Source organism: Lissotriton helveticus, chromosome 1_1, assembly GCF_964261635.1.
Source record: "Lissotriton helveticus chromosome 1_1, aLisHel1.1, whole genome shotgun sequence".
NCBI classification, from domain to species: Eukaryota; Metazoa; Chordata; class Amphibia; order Caudata; family Salamandridae; genus Lissotriton; species Lissotriton helveticus.
This window is the reverse complement of record NC_136057.1, coordinates 2,088,665,368-2,088,679,455: the sequence shown is the minus strand read 5'-3', so window position 1 is coordinate 2,088,679,455 and position 14,088 is coordinate 2,088,665,368. Positions and strand designations below refer to the sequence as shown.

Genomic DNA, 14,088 nt, shown 5'->3' with positions numbered 1-14,088 from the left:
GTTGGTTGAGGAAGGGTGGCCTGAGCACAACACTGAGTTAGCTGTAAACCTCAAACCTTATTGGACAGTAAGGAATGAAATATCCAGCATGAATGGTCAGATTTGGAGAGGGAACAAGGTCATTCCCCCGGGTGGCATGAGAAACAGGATCATTGTGTTAGCACATGAGGGTCACCCGGGAAGGAGCATGACGAAGAGTAAAGTGAGACAACACTATTGGTTCCCAGGTATGGATGGGTTGGTGGAGAGCATGGTAAAAGACTGTGAAGTGTGTGGTAGAAGTGACAAATCTAAAGTGGTACATAAGGCCCCCCTCATTCCAGTAGAAGTTCCAAGTAAACCATGGGACAAGTTGGGGATTGACATAATAGGGCCCATGAATTTACTCAATGCCAACCAGAGGTTTATGTTTGTAATTATAGATTACCATTCTCATTGGATCAGTACTAAGTTCGTCCCCTCAATAACTACACAGGATATGGTAGAATTCCTGAAGGAAGTGTTTGCTACAGAAGGTATTCCCAGCACCTTGGTGACAGACAATGGGGTCCAATTTACGTCAGATGTTATGAAAAAGTTCTTGTCAGAATTAGCCATCTCACACATAAGAACACCTTTTTACTGTCCTAAAGCTAATGGTATGGTGGAAAGGGCGAACAGGATTGTGAAGAACTCTATTCAAATGGCAGTTACAATGCGTGAACCAGTAGAGGAGGCAGTTAGAAAAACACTATGGTCGTATCATTCCTCCCCCAATGCTGTGACAGGAGTATCCCCGTTTGTATCCCTAAAAGGAAGAAACCCAGGGTCTAAGCTCAACCCTAACTGGTTGAATGGGGGCTGTCCGGTGTGGGTGGACAGGATGTCTGTGAAAGACAAAGTGGAACTACATCAAAGGGAGTACAAAATCAAATACGACCAGAAATGGGGAACCACTTCCAGGAAGTTCTCTGTTGGACAATGGGTAGTGGTCAAAAGACCTGCTGTAGGACGAGCAAAAGTGTCCTCTTTCTCAAAACCTGTAAGGATACAGAGAGTGAACAATAACTCGCTGGTGCTGGAAGACGGAAGCACATGGAGCATAGACAATGTAAGTGCCTGCCCCGATGTGTGTGTACCAATGGCCATTGGCGAGGAAAACCAGGATGGTAATTCATCGGACAGTCAGGAAAACCAGAGTGACCAGGATGCGTCAGCCACCTAGTTGGCAAAAAGACTATGTAACTTAAGTTGCTTAAAATGTTTCCTCCCTGGAGGACCTATCATATAAATTGTTTATCCCGTACAGAGGGAGATGTGTTGTAATCTTATCTAGTTTGCCATCTGATAATGGTATGTTCCAAACCCCCTTCTCCTCCCACCCCGCATATCTGTTCCATGGAATGTTGGCAGGGCGTCTGTGATAGAACGTTCACTGAGGTGAGTGGAGTGCATGAGACCGGACGTGAATAAACCAGCTCTCTTCATCTTCGTGTGGCTGTGTCTTATTCTAACACATACCTTTAATCTACCAATGTATATCAGCGCCATGAAGTTACTGTTATTTATCTGCAGTAATTCAGTTTTAGCAGCGGCACTAATTTTAACCCAGATGGATAGGCCCCCACTAGGGCGACCCATAGGCGGAGAAGGTACGATAAGGTTATGGCAACTATATCCTTCAAGGAGCAAAGAGCTTGTACACCAGGTTTCCTGCATCATTAAAACATCAAAGTTGGATACCCAATCATTCCAGGCACTTAATTTTCATTTTTGCGTTGAGGCCAGCAATATTCCAACTCAAGATAGTAAACTCATCCAACAACAGGGGAGAAATGTGGCCCTGAGCATTAGTTGTAGTATCAAATATCGCGCAGGGCCTACTAGGAGAATTGGGCGCTGTAGCAATGGAACATATTGACAAATCCCTTGCAGTGGCATGCATCTCTGTATGATCAATGGTTGCGATGTCAGTTGCGATGGCTGATGGTCAGTCCAGGCTGCCTGTATCAGCTAATACAGAAAATCTATTATGGAGTAGAAAAGGCGGTGGGGTTTGACGGAATGTTCTTGGTATGGGCCTATAAAAGTAGCTCAAGGGTAATGAAGTAACAACAGTAGATGGCCCCGGGTAAATATTGTTATTGTTAAGAATAAATTTTGCAGTGCCAGGATATCTAAAATTAATTACAATACAATCCCCGTCAAAGTTCTTACATAGCGGACCCACCCAACTAACTCTGCGTGCAGACAAAATTTCTTTTGAGATATCATGGCCTACCCCCTTGTGTTTTGTCAGCCAGTCAATGAACTTATTGTGCAACTGGACCCATGATTCACTTTGTCCATCCCTAAGTGATGGGATGCCTGCCAGTACTAAAACATATGGGCAGGCGTCAGGAGGAAGATGGAGGGCAGGTTCCTGGTGTCTTATGGGTCAGTTGACAGCCAATTGTCCCCTGCCACCATTACTACTACTAGAGGCCACCATTTTCGCAGTGGTGTTTTTAGAGGTAGGACCCTCTTTTCGTGTATTGCTGGCAATAGTAGTAGTAATATGGGAAGGGCCAGCAGCAGTAGGAGGAGTGGGCTTAGCATTTGGAGCGGGTTGAATTTGCACTACGGTGTCACAATTAGATGTAATATTGAGTGTGGGGGTACAACCAGTGGTTTTTGGCCCATCCTTAAATGTTGAACTACTGCTAGTGGAAGGTCCACCACACAAGATAGCCTTACTGGCAGACTCTAAATCTTTCAGTAGACGATCGCCCCTCATTTGATCAAGGCTAATCACCCCTTTCCTTTTAACATCCTCCTTTTTTACAAGATTTTCTAATTTATCAAGTCTTTTAAAAACAGTATTAAATTGTTTGATCAGTTGACTTTCCAATTGTTTAAAAATAGTATCGACAATAGTCTCAATAAAATTCCCATTGGGCTTAAGTTGAATAATGCTTTCAGTTAAAAACTCAGTCTGTGTGCCCACTGTGTTGGGCTCGCCGTTGGAAATGGTTAAGGGAACGGCCTCCTCAGCAGATTGCAGACTTTCTTTATTAGCTGGATCGCCCCCCAATTGTTGTTGCTTCCCTCTAGTCCACATGCTCTGGGGAGTTGGTTGATTCTTGTTACGAACAGGTGGCTTCCTCTTATTAGCTGCGGATTTTGAGGGACCCCTTTTCCTTTTCCCATCAACAGTCTTGTTACTTGGGGAGGGAGTGACGATGACAGACTGAGCAATAGAGTCAGGCTGGGAGTCAGTGATTACAACAGGACTATTTCCCCCAGATATCACTTCCAGCGGAATGCCCTTAGTAGCAGGTTTCCGAATAGTAATTACAGGCGAAAGCGGTGGTATGTTAGTAGGGCTTACTTGTAATGACAGCGGGTAGCTGGTACTGCAGCCCAGCGACATTCTCCTTTCTGTATTAGCTATTTCGTTGGTAACCAAGTTGAGGGCATTCTCCAATAAGCTATCAAAAGAGGGCTGCGAGGCAGAGTGGTCTACAGGGCTAGGCATTATAGGATTAATGTTACGTTTCCCCATGGTGAAGATCACCAGCTCACCTGATATAACACTTCTTAGGGAGGTGGCCCACCCGGCCTCTATTGTCCTCTGAGGGCCACAGAGGGCCCGCCCGCGGGAGGAGGGACTGGCGCTGCCTTTATGCGCCTCCTGGCGCTGTTGGTACGTCACTGGTGGTGGTGGGAGGAGCCCGGCGGAGCCAAGCCCGGCCGGGAAGCAGGCGGAGCAAGGCCCGGCCCTTTGCTGCTGGGGCTGCGGCGTTGCGGCGGAGCGAAGCCCGGCCGTGCAGAGACAGGTAACAATCACCCCCACGGGACTCGGCCCTGGCGCTGCCTTTATGCGCCTCCTGGCGCTGTTGGTACGTCACTGGTGGTGGTGGGAGGAGCCCGGCGGAGCCAAGCCCGGCCGGGAAGCAGGCGGAGCAAGGCCCGGCCCTTAGCTGCTGGGGCTGCGGTGTTGCGGCTGAGCGAAGCCCGGCCGTGCAGAGACAGGTAACAATCACCCCTACGGGACTCGGCCCTGGCGCTGCCTTTATGCGCCTCCTGGTGCTGTTGGTATATCACTGGTGGTGGTGGAAGTAGCCCGGCGGAGCCAAGCCCGGCCGGGAAGCAGGCGGAGCAAGGCCCGGCCCTTTGCTGCTGGGGCTGCGGCGTTGCGGCGGAGCGAAGCCCGGCCGTGCAGAGACAGGTAACAATCACCCCCACGGGACTCGGCCCTGGCGCTGCCTTTATGCGCCTCCTGGCGCTGTTGGTACGACACTGGTGGTGGTGGGAGGAGCCCGGCGGAGCCAAGCCCGGCCGGGAAGCAGGCGGAGCAAGGCCCGGCCCTTTGCTGCTGAGGCTGCGGTGTTGCGGTGGAGCGAAGCCCGGCCGTGCAGAGACAGGTAACAATCACCCCCACGGGACTCGGCCCTGGCGCTGCCTTTATGCGCCTCCTGGCGCTGTTGGTACATCACTGGTGGTGGTGGGAGTAGCCCGGCGGAGCCAAGCCCGGCCGGGAAGCAGGCGGAGCAAGGCCCGGCCCTTTGCTGCTGGGGCTGTGGCGTTGCGGCGGAGCGAAGACCGGCCGTGCAGAGACAGGTAACAATCACCCCCACGGGACTCGGCCCTGGCGCTGCCTTTATGCGCCTCCTGGCGCTGTTGGTACGTCACTGGTGGTGGTGGGAGGAGCCCGGCGGAGCCAAGCCCGGCCGGGAAGCAGGCGGAGCAAGGCCCGGCCCTTTGCTGCTGGGGCTGCGGCGTTGCGGCGGAGCGAAGCCCGGCCATGCAGAGACAGGTAACAATCACCCCCACGGGACTCGGCCCTGGCGCTGCCTTTATGCGCCTCCTGGCGCTGTTGGTACGTCACTGGTGGTGGTGGGAGTAGCCCGGCGGAGGAAAGCCCGGCCGGGAAGTAGGCGGAGCAAGGCCCGGCCCTTTGCTGCTGGGGCTGCGGCGTTGCGGCGGAGCGAAGCCCGGCCGTGCAGAGACAGGTAACAATCACCCACAACTCTGCTTTCTCAGAGAGAAAATACTTAGTTTGAGCCTTAAAGATTACTTTCAGCTTAGAAGGGAAGAGTAGGAAAGCCTGCGCACCCTTGGCCTGAAACAAAGAAATTAGCTGACGAAGCTGCCACCTTCACTCAGCCGTTGCCGCACAAAAATCAGGCCGGACAAAAAATTTGCAGCCCTTCCCCACCCTCCACCTATCTGGTCTAGCAAGATCATACATTTTCTCTCGGACCAGAAAGTTATTTAAGCAGATCAAAATTGCTCATGGCTTAGGTTCAGTAGCACCGGAAGTTCCAGAAAACTGCCTTTTCTTAAACGGTAACCGATGCGCCCGCTGTACTTCCAGGTGCCAGTCCCACTAAGGCTTCAATAAATAGTTCCACTACAAACTGTCTGACATCTAAACCTTCCTTGCCTTCCTCAATCCCTAAAATCCTCAAGTTATTTCTTCAGGCCCTATTTTCCAGATCAGTCAGCTTCCAAAGCATGTCCTCCCGCTGGTCTTTAATTACGCTCGCCAGTCCTTTCTGGGCCGCCTCTACATCTTCCAGGACAGAAATTTGCTCCTCGGCCTCTCCGATCCTAGCAGCAATATCCAAGCAGGTTTTCGCAACCCTACAAATTGAGTTTTGCATTCTGCGGCAGGTCCCATGCATACGCACATTCTCCTGTCGCGCCTCCTCCCGATGTGCTATGATTGTTTGATAAATTATAGATATTGTCACTTCCTCCGGAGGATCCAATAGGGGGGCTGTGGAAGTGACCGAATTGACTAGGTTCCTTGGAGTAAGCTGGCCCGGGATTGATGATATAGAACCTGGGTCACTACTCAGTGTTGGCTGGAGGGGAGCTTTAGGTTTAATGACCTTACGGACTGTACTGAATACAATAAACAAATTACCTCTGACACCATGGATACAAAAAATAATTATTTTCCCAAACGATTTTTTAATTTACGTTGGGTTGTATGTATCACAATTTTACTCCTTTTTACTTTTTTAACAGCTGCAAAAGGACACGGCCCATCAGCAGGACCCCGAAAATGACCAAGAAAAATCAAACTGTTCTTCAGACAAAATACAGTGTGCTCGTGAATTATATACAGTGCAGTATTCAATACTCAAGTATTATGTACATTACAACAGTGAAACAAATATATACATTAAATCAAAGGTACATAAACACCGAAAACTTCATGTTCGGAAGGGGGGGAAGTCCTATTGATTTTCACATATATCAAGGCAGTATATTGTATTAGACTGTCCTCAAAGTTTTCTAACTTTTTATTTGCCAGGTGAGAGGTCTAGGGAAATTTGAATCAGAGCACGAAGTAAACACCATTCTTTTAAGAATTGTTTCGGTCCAATTAAAGAACCTAATTCCAATTCGGCTCGGCTGAGAACCTCTCTCCAAAGAGCCAACGAGTTTTGACCTTCTTATTGGCACGTTTTTTTGTGAAGGTCTTCGTCAGGGAGAATGTATTTTTCACGCCAGGACTTGTGTACCTTGCTTTTTCTTATGGTGACGCCTGGGTTCCTCAGGGGGGGGAAATTCTTGATGTTTCTCGTGTGTGCTTGCTTAGTCACGGGGGTCTCGTCCTGTCTTTACGAGTTCCGACGGGACCTCTTTACTCGTCTCCACGTCTCCGGAGATACTCCCGAAGCCGATAGGGTTGAATCCTCTTCTTCCGCGTTCTACTCGAAGTATATGGACTGTACTGACATCCCCAGATGGCGTGTCGTCTTTAGACGCCTGACTTAAACGCCAGTCACCAGACTCACTGTCATAGTCTGACAATTCTAGCTCTCCCCCCGCATCCACTGAGGAGACAGAGTTATCTGATATCGAAAAAAATGTGTCAGTGACTTCTGTGCCCTCAGACTCTTTTGAATCAGCAATAACTTCCGCAGAAAGGTCGAGCAAGTCAGACAATGATGAGTTATCATTTGGTTCGCCGTGAGGTGAAGCTTGAATGTTTGACTGAACTACAGTTTTCAGAATGCACTGGCCAGAGGCAACAAAATCAGCAGGGCTCCCGTCGCTCATTATTAATGGCAGTGGTATCCCGGGCCCCCCACCGATGCATTGCCATCCATCCCTATAGTCCCTATATTCAGACTAGGATCTATTGAAGAAATAGTTACAGCAGTCATTGATGGATCAAGTAAAATAATTTGCTGGGTGCTGCCATTATCGTGACTGGAGAATGAACCAGAGGTTGATGGTAATAGTGAGGATGCTGGTACTTCCTCCCCCTCGACCCCCTCCTCAGCCGCTCAATATTTTAGTGCTTTTACAGAGTCAACCTGCTACTCTCCCACTCTACTGTCACTGACCTCCGGGGGAGCTTTCCCTGGTCCGTCTACGAAACAACTCCGGAAGCGTCAGCTTGCCTTTTGCCGTCACTAGAGCAGGAGCTGACCTTGACGTGCAGGCGGAGACCGCCGCCTCCTCGACTACCCCACCAACAGCCGAGCGCTCCTTACCCTCAAGGTCACCAGAGCCAACGATGCGTGCAGCACCGCGGGTTTTCGACACTACCGGGGCTGTCTTGGGAGCCGTCTTCGGGACCATTCTAGTAGCAGCTCCAGTGGGGGTTCCAAAGTGAAGGGCAGGTTCGACCCAATCAATCCAGCCAGGTGAGTGAGAATGGGAACAGGAGCCAGGAGTAGTGTGTGCCCAAACCCAGAAAAGCTTAGCGGTAAGTCCCGCTTGCACCTGGTTAATTCTGTGAATCAGTGCCATATGCCGTCAAAGATAATCTGGGCAATTTTGTGACCAAACTTTGAATGGAGGAGTGGCGAGATAATCAAAACAGATTTTGAAAGCCGAAGCATTACAAAGGCAAAGGAGCAGGGGGACGGAGCACAAGACCAAGGGGGTGTAGTTCACCAGAGGAATACCGGCACCAGCCTACTCAGCCGAGCTCACAGCCGCCTTCTTGCTAAGTCAGTTATGTTATGTTATTTTATTTCCACTTGTACTGCACTCGGATACTACAAGAGTGTCCCGGCGCGAGCCTTGAGAGGAGGTACATGGTCAGCTTAGTTGAAGAGGAATATTTTTAATTTTTTCTTGAACAGGGCAAGTTTTCTGAATACTAGGAAGAGAAAGCAGGAGTGCATTCAAAGCCAGAACTTCATGCTTAGAGAGCTGCCACCCATCCTTTGTAACCAGAACCGGGGAACCGTAGCCAGAAGTAGGTGCAAAGAACGGATTGGTCTTGAAGGATTGTAAATTGAAAAGCGGTTTTGGAGATAGCTTGGACCTAAGGCATAAAGCGCACAATAGGCTATAACAAGGGATTTGAATTTCACCCGCTCCACTACAGGCAGCCAATAGAGTGCTCTCAGATGTTGTCTCACACTATTTCTAGTGGGAATGTCGATAAGGAGCCTGGCTGCCGCATTATGGACTACCTGCAACCTATTCATCAGATAGCCTAGAATACCAACATACAGCGCGTTCGTTTCATCTATCCAAGATAGAATAAGGGCTCGAGTGACCGTTTCCCTTGCCGCTCTAGGCAGGAGAGGAAGACATTTTCTGAGAGTTTTTAAGAGCTCGAAACACATACCGGACAGCTACTTAATCTGCGTAGAGAAGGTGAGGTTCTCCTCAAACCATATTCCCAGATTTTTTACTGGGAGGCCAATCGGCACTGGTAGGGCTGTGCCCGGCGGCCAGAGTGTTTCTCTAAAATTGGGAGGAAACTTCCTGAAGAGAAGGATTTTGGATTTTTCTTTTTGTTGCACTTGAGTTGCGCCGAGGACACACAGTGAAAACTGAAGTCAGGCATTTTTTGGGCAGCATCAACAGAATCCACATTTTTGCCCCAAGAGAACAGAAGCTGGGTGTCATCAGCATAAGCAATGAATTTAGCACCCAGATCCTCTACCAATTGAACCAGGGGCGTGACATAAATATTAAAGAGGAGAGGGCTCAGGGAAAAATCCTGTGGGAACCCCTTGTCTACCTTCTGGGGCAAGGACGAGGCTGGAGGTAGCCAGACCAGCTGCATGCGGTCCCCCAGAAAATATTTAAGCCAACCCCAGGCCGTACAAGTGATACCTTTCCCAGCCAGTCTGGTCAGCAATAGTGAATGAGGAACCGTATATTATGCCGCTGAGAGGTCAAGCAAAATCAAGGCTGCCCTCCCACCAGCATCCAAGCAATCCCGGATGATCTTCCACCAAGGCGAGTTTGGTACTATGGTTGGCCCTAAATCCCGACTGAGCCGGATGGAGCAGGCCAGCATCCTATATGAACTCTGTCAGCTGCCTGTTCACTACTTTTTCACAGACTTTGGGCATACTAGGCAAGATGGAAATAGGGTGGTAGCTCCCAGGGCAGATAGGGTCAAGAGAGGGCTTTTTAAAAAAGGGGCAATATCTTGGCCTGCTTACAAGCATGCGGAACACATGTTTCCTGAAGGGACATGTTAATAAGTCTGTTCACTTCTGGGTTGACCGTCTCCGCAACAGCGGCAAAAAGTCTAGCAGCACCAGGGTCTGACGGTGAACCAGACTTCACACTTTTAATAATTCTAATTCTAAGAGAGCTTGATAGGTTCCAATGTGACGTTCATAAGCCTTTAGACTTAGTGATGACTTTGGGTAGGATAGTGCAGTTATTATTTGACCTGCCTTCTCTCGAGTATGCTAATCTTTGCAGATCAGTTGAAAGAAACCTGCTGCACAGTAAGGGCCTTATTATGATAGCGGTCAAACAAGTGTCTGAGCGCCATCGCAGTGGGAGAGGGACCACCTGCCAGATTAGGATGCAACCGCCGTGTAGGCGGTCGGAAACATTCCTTTTTCTATCGCAGCTTGTGTTGCAGCCTGGAAAAGTGGTGCAGCATAAGCTGCATAGGAAAAGTGATGTTTTTAAACATCCATGCATGGATGTTTAGGGGTATCAAATGTGCCCCCTTAGGTCACTTCATGGAGGCCTATGGGGGCCCTGCTAGGTGCCCCCAAAGTCTCCGCCCTGCGCTTGTGCACAATTAGCTGATGTGAGCCGACGCAGGCACCCATGCACCCTGGTGCAAGGATCAGTGCATACCTTCCAGCACATAAACAGTCTGAAATGGTGTTTTTCAACTTCTATGTGTGCTGCATATAACTTGTAAAACATCATTTTTTTTAAATGATTGTTTATGTGCAGGAAGGGACACCTTCCTGCACATAAACAATCATAGGAGGTGATTTCATGTTCTATGTGTGCTGCAGATTGCAGCATGCATCAAAAAAGGAAAAATGCGAGAAGAAATTAAAATATTTCTCCTCGTTGCACCTCCCTGAACCTCCCCTGGAGAGGTTTAGCATTCAGGTGCATTTCCAGGTTTCGATTTCTCGTAAATCTAGAAATTTGTCCGGTTCCATGGGTGTTTCATGGGAACACCCACAGCAACACCCATTGAATGCCCCTTTCACTCAAAGTGCTCCGTGTAAAGGGTCCATATTTACAAGGACAGGAAAAGCCATGCAGCATGGCTGTTCAGGTCCTTGTAAATATTGGGCACCAAAATGAGCCGCCGGTGCATCACAAAAAGCGATGAACCGGCGGCCCAAAAGGCTTGTAAATAACCCCTTATGTCTTCTCAGACTTAATTCCAGCACTGTTTTGATCTTGGCAGCTTGAGCTCTTCAATACATTATTTAGTGTCTTCTTCTTTTGAAATGTAAAGATAGCATACTTATTTTGTTTATCGACATTTGAGGATGGAAAAGGAGACAGATGGGCTCATTCCGATTGCATCAGATTTTTTCACAGAGAAGCATTACTATGATGGAGTAACATGTGAGGTATTCTAGTACATTAACTCACTGCATAGTAATGATAACATTACATTTATTTACATCAGATGTCTAATTTGTCTACTTCATCAAGATAGTTAGGCCAGCTTTGTGGATGAAGGAAAAGACCTGTGGAATTTGTGGCCACCATGACGATGAGCGAGAACATGAATATCAGATGCTAGATTGATTTGCGGCTAAAGATGAGGAGAGTTTTGTCCAGTCATGGAATACAGAAGAGTCTTGTCCTGTTCACCAATGATATAACTGGTAAGATGACAATCATACATCTATTAATTTAATGCAACCAAATCTATCTCAGAGGTAGAGGATCAGCTGATACATATGCGAAGAACGTTTTATTTTACATTGATTTGTATAGCGCACTAATCACCCAAGAGGGTATCCAGGTACTTTTGCAGCAAGCGTAGGATGTGGAAGCAGGAGGTGCACACTGCATTGACTTGAGTCATCATGTTGACCGTGTAGTCTAAGATGATCCCGAGATTTCTTGCATGGTCTGTGAGCGTTTGTCCAAAATATGAATGTAACCAGGTGCAGTTCCATGGGTAGGTTTTGTTGCTGAAGACCAGTACTTCTTTCTTGTCGGAAGTGAGCTGCAGGCAGTTGGTTCACATCCAATCTGCTACCATGGTCATGCAGTTGATGAAGTTGGTTCTTTTAGTCGTTTTCTTGTCCATCAGGGAGAGGCTGAGTGGGTGTCACCAGCGTAGGAGATGACAGTGATATCTTGTGATCGGATAATATTGGTGAGCAGTGTCATGTATATGTTGAAAAGAAAGGGGTTGAGGGATGATCCCCATGGGACTCCACATATGAATTTATTGGTCTCTGATGTGATGAGTGGTAGCCTGACACTGTGGGTGCTTCCCGGGAGGGAGAACAGATCCATTTGAAATTTGATCCTTTTATGCCAATCTTGTGAAGTCTTCTCATAAGGGTATTATGGGACAAAGCATTGAAAGTCACAGAGAAGTCGAACAGGATGAGGGCCGCAGTTTCCCCTTGGTCCCGGATGATTCGAATAGCAATGGGGCCCGCTGTTTTGGTGCTATGGTTCTTTCTGAATTCCTATTGAGTATAGGGGTTCCCAGTACAGATCGGGGGCAGGGGATGGGAGGGGGAAAAGGGGTTAAAAAAAGAATAAAAAACACTTACCTGATGAAGCGTCTCACCTCCACGTCTCACCTCCATGTCTCCGTCACCATCTCTTCCCTGGTGCGTTGCGATTGGTAAGCACTCAGGCTCCCCTGAGCCAACCACAATGCTGCAATGCAGCGTTGTGATTGGTCTGAGCACCATGGTTCGGCACTCAGCCAGGGAATGGGAGCCTGGACATATTTTCCATGCAGGCTGTAACGCAGCTTGTGTGGGAAACATTAAAAGTTGCATGAATGTTGGCAGGCACTCTGTCTTTGAGTGGGGCACCCACGTCAGGAGACTGGTCTTGCAGGAAATTCGTGGACCCAAGAACCTTGGAGCACAGGTCAGTAAAGAAGGCTTCCCACAAGCGACCCTAGACTTCGACAGTCTGACAAGCAGCAGGTAAAATGCTCGACGGCAGCTCCTGTCATGGGCACCACTGGACACACGAGGGCGCTACATCTTCAATTGAATGAAACAGCGTGACTCTGGTTTGTTTATTCATCAGTTTCACAACGTATACCCAAGAAAGACACAGTACTCATTAATTTTACATGAAATGCAGAATAAAGGTACATCAGTCACGATTCCCTAGCAGTAGTGGAATGGTGACACTTGAGCGCGAGAGACACTCAGCAATATGCCAGCAAAAGGAAAAAAAAACACTTGTCGGTGGTGCGCAGGGAATAGGTTGATTTAGAAGTAGGGGACCCCTATATAATAATGAACTTGCTATACATAGGGAAATACAATGAATTTGAAAAAAGGTCTATAGCCAAGTTAAAGCATACGAATAAAGATCGAAACTAAATAAGCAAACACTTAAATAGACGGTCACCTGATGAAGGCTGACAAGCCGAAACGCGCGTAGTCCCTATCTACCGCATTGCCTCCATCGCTTTTCTTGTCTAATGCTATGTGTATGTCTGTCATGTGTTTTTTATGAATTATCATAATGCTGCTGTGTAAATATTGGATCACATTTTGAACGCATAACAGTATGAAATATAAACAATAATTGCAAAATAAGCTCTTTTTTATTAATAAAAATTTAAGAACTTTTCTAGTAATTTGGTGATTAGTCCTTTCTATGTGGGTTTTTAAAGTTTTTGCTTATTTAGTTCTGATCTTTATTCGTATGCTTTAACTTAGCTATAGACCTTTTTTCAAATTCAGGGAATAGGTTGACACACAGTGGTGAAAGTGTCACCACAAGACAAAACGGTCTGTATAGCAATGGAAAGACCTTATTTGAAGGAGGAAAAGCCCCAAAGTGCTTCAAGGTGCAGGATGGAAAGCTCCGACCACCTGTGTTGAAATTGAATACCGCTCGAAGTGCCTAGGAATGAAGCTGCTGTTGATTGGGAGAGAGGGCGAGGGGTGGGAGAAAAGTAGACCAAAAGTTGTTTTGTGTGTGTAAAAGGCCGCTTTATTAAGACACAGGTGCACATTACAAACACAAACCTTGGCAACGCCTTACAAAACTAAACCTCACTAAATAATTAAATAACTACAAATTCAGCCCCCCGAACCCTCCCCCACCCCTAAAACATTTGAGCCCTCCCGCTCCCAACAATACATCAATAAAAATATAACAGCATTATAACATTACGTCATCAATAAAATTACATCATCAATAAAACATTTCGTCATTAAACAAACATACGTCATCGTTAAAACTTTATTCGTCCAACCACAATTGCAATAACAACGGTCAGGTCCTCCATAACCATAAACCCTGCCTGACCCTGCACTCCTGCAGATACCCCCCCCTCACAAAACTGAACGGTCAAACCATGACCAACATACCCCAGCACTTGTCAAAGAAATACTTGAACTAATACTCAACCAGCAATCTGCCTAAAAACCGTAATGATACCCAAAAACACCGCCACCCAGAAAGGTAGGCGGGGGAAGCAACGCCTCCCTTTCTGCCCCCCAACCGCAAAGCGAAAGACAACCAGAAAATCAACGCTGCATGGCCAATGCCCGGGCTAAAACCTCACGAATCTCCAACAAGTAAAGTTCCATGCCCACCCGGGACAGATGAACTCCATCATCCCTAAAGAACTCAACAGCCTCAAACTTAATGTCCCTGTGTGAAATCCTACTGAAACCAAGGCTCCTACAGCAA

The 14,088-nt window shown here is 47.7% G+C and overlaps 1 pseudogene; it reads left to right on the top strand.

The window, feature by feature from the left end:
* Positions 1-11,052, top strand: part of LOC144766563 (vitellogenin-A2-like) — a 126,151-nt pseudogene extending 115,099 nt beyond the window's left edge.
* The last annotated feature ends 3,036 nt before the right edge of the window (positions 11,053-14,088 follow it).